The following is a 7,012-nucleotide window of genomic DNA, read 5'->3' on the forward strand; positions in this document are numbered from 1 at the left end:
AAGTTACTTGGGGCACAAGTAATCGACCTACCTCTTAGTCTTATTTCTATTATATTATGATTATCATAGAACACTTAAGCATGGAATGGATTCTGATGGGAAGCCTCAAGGCCTACACCTAAGGCCCCACGAAGGCACCTATTTGGATTAATTCCGTTCTGCGGTCTAGAACGTTTGAGTATAAGAACGAACTCTAATGGGAAGCCTCAAGGCCTACATCTAAGGCCCTACAAAGGCACCTATTTGGGTTCATTCTACCTCTCGGACTCGGGTAATCAGAAGTATAATAGTTATAAGACTCATGCACTCACGAGAACAAATATGATGTGTTCGAGCACTGGTTTAGTTATTGATAGGAAGCCTCAAGGCCTACACCTAAGGCCCCACAAAGGTACCTGTCATAACTAACACGGTTTCTCGGGTATATACATATATACAACTAAAACTCGACATCCATTTCACATCTGCCATGCTGAAGATGGCAGTGGCACGCCTGAGTACTTAAAAGTTAACCTTGATTGTGAGCCTCAAGGCCTACACCTAAGGCCCCACAAAGGCAGCTCTCAAAGTTAACTATGTCCTTCTCTTTCAGCCTTGCCCGACGAGACTTGCCCGACGAAGCCCGACAGAAAAGCAGAAGCCCGACAGCAGCCCTCAACCGGCGCCAACCTCCTGGGGAGCTGTGCGCTCGTCGGCCAGGAAACGTCCCCGACGGAAATTCCTGATGCAAACAGAACTCCTCTTCTTTCTTTGTCTCGAATACACCTTTGTGGTGTAGAGATATCAACTTTTCGGCACCTCCGTGTCTTCGTCTAGCAAATTTCTTGACTAGCAGATTTTGACCATCCCCGTAAAGATCATTTTTCGACACCTCCGTGTCTCTGTAGAGACATGCTGTGCTGAAAAAAATGCTTAACAAGTAGATCCGACCGTCCTTACAGATTACCTTCCGGCACCTCCGTGTCTACATAGAGACATGCTTAGCCGAGAAAATGCTTGACGAGTAGGTCCTTGAATTTTTGGAAGCATCTTTCTGTATCTTTTTTAAGAGCACAGCTTTCTTTTCGCGACTGCAACTCCTAAGGTTTTTGCAGGAATAGAGGAACACAGGGGTTGCTAGCATATAGGTTCTTGTTGCTGACCAAAGTTTACTCAAGACAACGCTTGCCTGCAAAATAAATTTACTAGAGAGAAAATGAAGAGAAAAGAAACATAGCTTTTGTACCTTCTGATTGTTGCTTGTAGTTTGCGCTCCTTCCTTGAAAGGCTTGGTTCGGAATCGCCGGCAATGGAATTACTTTGTCTTCTCTTCCGGCAGTACTTCGTTGCTTCTTTTCTTTCTCTCAAATTCTCTCTCAATTTCAGCTAGTGCCTATTTATAGGCATCCAAGGAAGGCCCTAGAATTTTACATGAGGCAAAATAGAGGTCATGTACTCCACCACTTTCTCTTAACTTCCAGTCCTCCACGTCTTTTGTTGCAGAAAAATGGGGGCTCATGTTTTGCACGTCATCTTCTTTTGTGCAATGAAACACATATTTTCTCATTTATTTTTTTATTTTTTTTACCCCCCTTTTTATTATGTAGCCGACTGCATGTTTTCTTTTGTTGATGAAGCCATGTTTTGCACGGCTTCTTCCTTTTGTAGAAGCAATTTTTTTTTAATTAATATATTTTCCCTTGTAAATATATATAGTTCAACACGGGGCGTGGCAGCCAATGTCCAAAGAAGCAACTAGTACAAGAGGCTGTGGAGTTTGACTTCCAGCAACAAATAGCATTACTAAAATCAACATTTCAGTAATTATGAACAAGCAAAGTATACTTCCGAATCATCCCAGTTTACTAAACATCGGGAGATGACAGTTTTTGCAAGACGTCACATCTCAACTTAGTTTGTATTTGAGGACGTAACATTCAAATTGCAGCATTCAACAAAAGAAAACATTGAATTGAAACTTGAAAAGGAAATAAGTCATCCCACCTTAAGGGAACGATCTTGTCATCATAATTAGAGAGTAACTTCAGCCGAATATCATTCTGGAGTATCAATTCTAGAAAAACACTTGTGCTTTTGCCGAATCAATTCTCGAATATTGGATGAGGAGACGCTCACCGGCATGAATCGTATAAAAAGGAATTGGGTATCCTAACTGCCTCCAACTAAAGGGAAAGATGATAGTTTGCTTAACTCACACCTGAATTTGGTAGTCCTTTAAAATCCATACTTCCATTGTATTCATCTGCATCTACTGCATGTCACCTATTAGAGCCAAACACACTTCCGCTTCAATATATTTCCAAGCTTATCAATAATACAATGAATTCCTTAAGCATAATCTTTTGGGAGTGGGATGACTTTGAATCTTTCGTTTTCAAGGTTGAAAACCGCCATAATAATTTGTGTTGAGTCATGTATCTAATGTATGGCTCCATGGATGCACACGAAGTCTGTTCATATTGTTGTTATACCGACTGTCACCTTTTGCAAGGAGGTAAGACAGTGCTTGTTTACATTAATCTCAAATTTACATTAACGGTACTCCTCAGACAAAATGGCAAGACTGCGAAAGCTCATTCCTTGGTTTTTTACGGGGGTTGCCCTGTATAATGATTGTAAATTTTTTTTTTTTGCTGAATAAGGAAGTGGGCTAATTTTCTTTTACTTAAAACCTCTGCCTTCCAAGAATTATTATCTTTCGCTAGCCCGTCTTTGTCTTTGTCTCTTTCTATCTTCATATCTCTCAAATGGCATTTTGTTCATAAATCGCCCTCCCTATGTATGAGGTGAAGGGGGAAATAGATTGGTGGGATAAAAACTTCTTCTGTGCCTGGCTTTTATTATAAGAGGAAGTGGCAGTGGCAGTGGCGCAGTTGACCTCTTATGGTATCACTTTGCAACCCTATTGTTTAAGATATGATTCTTTGTCTTCGTGTTGCTTTCTTTAATAAGGTTTGCTATCCTATCAAGAAGGATGAAATACACATTTTACAAGCTGTCATATTCGTGCATTGTTATATTTTCAGATTAATTGATTGAACACTTGGGCAAAGAATACTACTCATATGGTCACACCCAACGGTATTATGCACATTTTCCCCTTAAATCCTATGTGCCTGCTTTCTTTCCTAATCGATACACTGTTTTTATTCTCTAACACAAAACTTTATTGCACAAATTTCCATTAGAAATAGAATTTTTCTTATTTCCTTGATTCAATGTTATTCTTTTTATTTATTATTTTTTAAAGTTTCTAATATAAATGGGAGAAGCTTATATGATTAATCTAATAATACTATAGAAGTTTTAGAAGGATTATGACTGGCTGCTTGTACAACCAACAGTCCGAGAGCAATTTGGCTACCTGGGGATACTGATTTGCTCCTGATAGTTTAACAGCGCTTTTGTTTAAGGTTATGTTAATAACGGTGATTTTCATGTGTGTTGAACAGTTCATTTGCGTCTATTTGCTTTAAGGTTATGTTAGTATTGAGAATGTGAATTGAGATTATACATGAAATTTGCCCTACTGTGCATTTGAAAGAAAAAAACCTACTGTGCATTGGTATTTTGAGCAGCCCCGAAACCATATCATTTGTGAATTGGATTGAATTTATGAAGGCTGCTGCTGCCGTATTACAACATATATATGCATTGAATTTTTCTTTTTCTAATTGTGCAGATGTCCCAGCTTATTAGAAGTCGTAAGGCGATGACGACTGCACCCTGTTCGATTCTCCCACCTCCTACTTCAGCCGCCATTACTCCAACAGAAATGGACCCCAGGCTGGTTGATCCGGTTGGTCCCCGGGTCTCCCATGCGCCGATGTCATCAGCCTCTTCAATGGCACTATCTGTTAGCGCCAGGTGTGGTCACCGCCGCCATCGACATCCACTACTAATGCCTCGAGGTCACAACAAGGTAAAGTTAATTTTGTTCCAAATTGGAGCTAGAGCTACTTTAAGTTCAATCTTTAGTTTGTTAGTTGGGTAAGTAGAAGGAAAAGGTGTCAAGCTGATAATTTAGTTTTCAATGCATGTCCTTTATATAAAGGATTCTCATCTGAATCATCATGGTAGGCATTAGGTCGTTAGTCCTCAAGTATTGAAGCAATTCATAATAGCATTTGAATTTGCTGCTTGAATTCCCAGGTTCTACTATGTATTATTTCACTTGGCGTCCACTACTGAAGCATTCAACTATTGTGATTGTTGTTGGATATCATATATTATTAATTACAATGTACAGGGTTTGGGAAATGTTATAACTTTAGGGGAGGTTCTACCAAAATTTCGGTATAATTTGTAGTGTTTGTTTGACTATTTTTTTTTTTCAGCAAAGAAAAATAGCCGGGGACCTTGTCGCTAGTTGAAGATGGTGAAGGTCACCCGGGTGACCAACGAACGTATCACGATTGGATACGACGACCAGCATCGAGCTACACCAACACCGAAGTAGCATAGTGCATTGGCCCACGACATTGGTCACGTCGTTCGAACTTATTGCCCTATGCAATGGAAGTTTTGGAAGGCGATGCCAGACAAGGTGAGGACAAAGGTGCACGATTATTTGTCGGTAAGTATCCTGACTTTTTATTACTTTTCCTTTAAATATTTATATATTTATATTAATTAATGTATGTAATTAATTTGTTACATTGCAGACAAACTACAATTTCGACGACATCAACGACAATATGTTGGCGTACATCAACATGCTCTTCGCTGAACGGTATAGCAGTGGAAGAGCGACCTGCACCAATATTTTCAGACATTTGATGATCCGCAAGTCACTCTTGAGGAGGCTTGCCCGAAGGAGTTTGAGGACCGGAAAGAAAATTAGGTGTGGCGCTGCAGTCATTTTCAGGAGCCCGACTATGTGATACATTTTTTATATTAAGTCTAAAAGTACTATACGTTTCTTACTAATGTTTATGGATTTTTTTTTATATTTCATTTAAATTACAAATAATACGTTTATTTTGTGTATAATAGAAGAAGGCGAAAGCCAACAAGATCAATCAGGAGAAAAAGACTCTTATCCACCATTCGGGTTTGAGGCCCTTCTCATATAGGATGGAGGCGCGGCGGCAGGTAGTAATAAAGCTTTACATATTCAATTTTTAATATGTCAGTAATATTAATTTTTTTTTTCGTACTAACATTTTTCTTATCTTGTTCTATTTAGGGGGGTTCAAAATTCTCGGAGATCGATGTCTTTGCAAACGTTTATGTTCGACCCAGGAATGAGTTGGTTGAGTCCCTTCATGTAAGTATTCTTCAATTGTAATTACCATCTTACGCATTCAAGTATCATGGTTATTATTTGAATGTTATTATTAATATTTCACGTTATATTGCACAGGTGACGATGATGGAGAAGAGGTAGTTGGTTTTTCAGGAGTCTGCCTCTTAGCTTCCTCCCGAGACTCCGCTCGAGTCTATGGATACCCCCGAGGATGGGGAATGCCCGACGGTCGGGAACCTAGAGCTTATTCATCTTCGCAGTCGAAAGGCGAGGTCACAGCTTTGACAAAAAAGGTGGCCGGCCTTAGGACTGAGCTCGTCTTGTATAAGAGCCAGATGTCACTAATTGTACAAGCCCTCAGTCAATCCGGCATTCGTCTCCTGGATATTCACCCTCGTCAACATTCGAGCCCCTCTAACCCAAGCATGCCAAGAACTCCTCCCATTGGATCTTTGAGCCCATCCTCAACCCCGAACCCTTCTTGCCTTAATCCTTCCAGCCGTATGCAAACAACGACCTGGTAGATTATTCCTCATTTTTTTTCTTAGTTGTTTAGTCCCTTACTTTTAAAACTTTTTCCTTGTACATACATTTCATTTTTATTTTAAATGAATTATTTTTCTCTTCATTACATTTTTTTATTCCAATATAATTTTATTATTTTATTACAAAATTAAACAGACCAAAAAAATATAATTTAAAAAAAATAAAAAATTTGTGCAACGAATAGCTTCGTCGTGCATATTTTTTTGCAATAACCCACTTTCGTTGCGCAAAGTTTTTAGAGACAAATATTAGTCGTCCCATGTTTGTATCCTGGCATTTTATGAGATGAATGCATTCGTTCCTAAAAATTTGGTGCGATGAATGAGGAACTATCGCGCCTTATTTTCCACGACCAACGTTTTTGTTAGTCGCGCAAAGTCTTTCTTCACGATCTTTGCACGACGGATTTTGCGCAATGAAGTTTTCGTCGCGCATACGTTTGTGTGACAATTATGAGTTTTGTGCCACCAATTTTTGTTCGTCATGCTAAACATAGTAGCGGATGTTGTCATCATAATTAGAGAGTAACTTCAACCGAATATCATTATGGAGTATCAATTCTAGATAAACACTTGTGCTTTTGCCGAGTCCTGCCAGATTAATCTCGAATATTGGATGAGGAGGCGCTCACCGGCGTGAATCATATAAAAAGGAATAGGGTATCCTAACTGCCTCCAACTAATGGGAAAGATGATAGTTTGCTTAACCCACACCTGATTTTGGTAGTCCTTCAAAATCCATAATTCCATTGTATTCATCTGCATCAACTGTCTGTCACCTATTAGAGCCAAACACACTTCCGTTTCAATATATTTCCAAGCTTATCGATAATACAATGAATTCCTTAAGCATAATCTTTTGGGAGTGGGATGACTTTGAATCTTTCGTTTTCAAGGTCGAAAACCGCCATAATAATTTGTGTTGAGGCATGTATCCAATGTATGTTGGAGCAATATTAGCAAATATGAAAAATAACAATATAATTCCAATGATAATAATCATAAAGAAATTCACAACATCAATTATAATTATATATGAGATTAATATAAACAACTAGAGATAAAGTTAGAAAACCTGACAAATTTGAAAATTGAGGCTTGCATAAATGCAATGTCCTAAAGATAGAATTTCGCCCCTACTTTTGTGCTTGTAGTTCGGTAGGCGTCCATCTCCCAGGATTCAACAATCTATAATCCAAAGTCAAAGCACTTCAATCTT

At 38.8% G+C, this 7,012-nt stretch overlaps 1 long non-coding RNA gene across 4 annotated transcripts; it reads left to right on the forward strand.

Annotated features, from left to right (window-relative positions):
* Positions 1–2,280: 2,280 nt before the first annotated feature.
* LOC126589609 (uncharacterized) lies at positions 2,281–5,830 on the forward strand. 4 transcript variants are annotated; one of them, XR_007611883.1, is made up of 7 exons: positions 2,281–2,886; positions 3,027–3,081; positions 3,683–4,576; positions 4,665–4,908; positions 4,996–5,094; positions 5,189–5,269; positions 5,366–5,830. It is a non-coding gene; the product is annotated as an uncharacterized LOC126589609 (long non-coding RNA). The 4 variants fall into 4 exon arrangements; XR_007611881.1 differs by having other exon boundaries at positions 4,665–4,843; XR_007611880.1 differs by having other exon boundaries at positions 4,665–5,094.
* Positions 5,831–7,012: the final 1,182 nt, after the last annotated feature.

This window comes from Malus sylvestris, chromosome 11 (assembly GCF_916048215.2).
Source record: "Malus sylvestris chromosome 11, drMalSylv7.2, whole genome shotgun sequence".
NCBI lineage: Eukaryota > Viridiplantae > Streptophyta > Magnoliopsida > Rosales > Rosaceae > Malus > Malus sylvestris.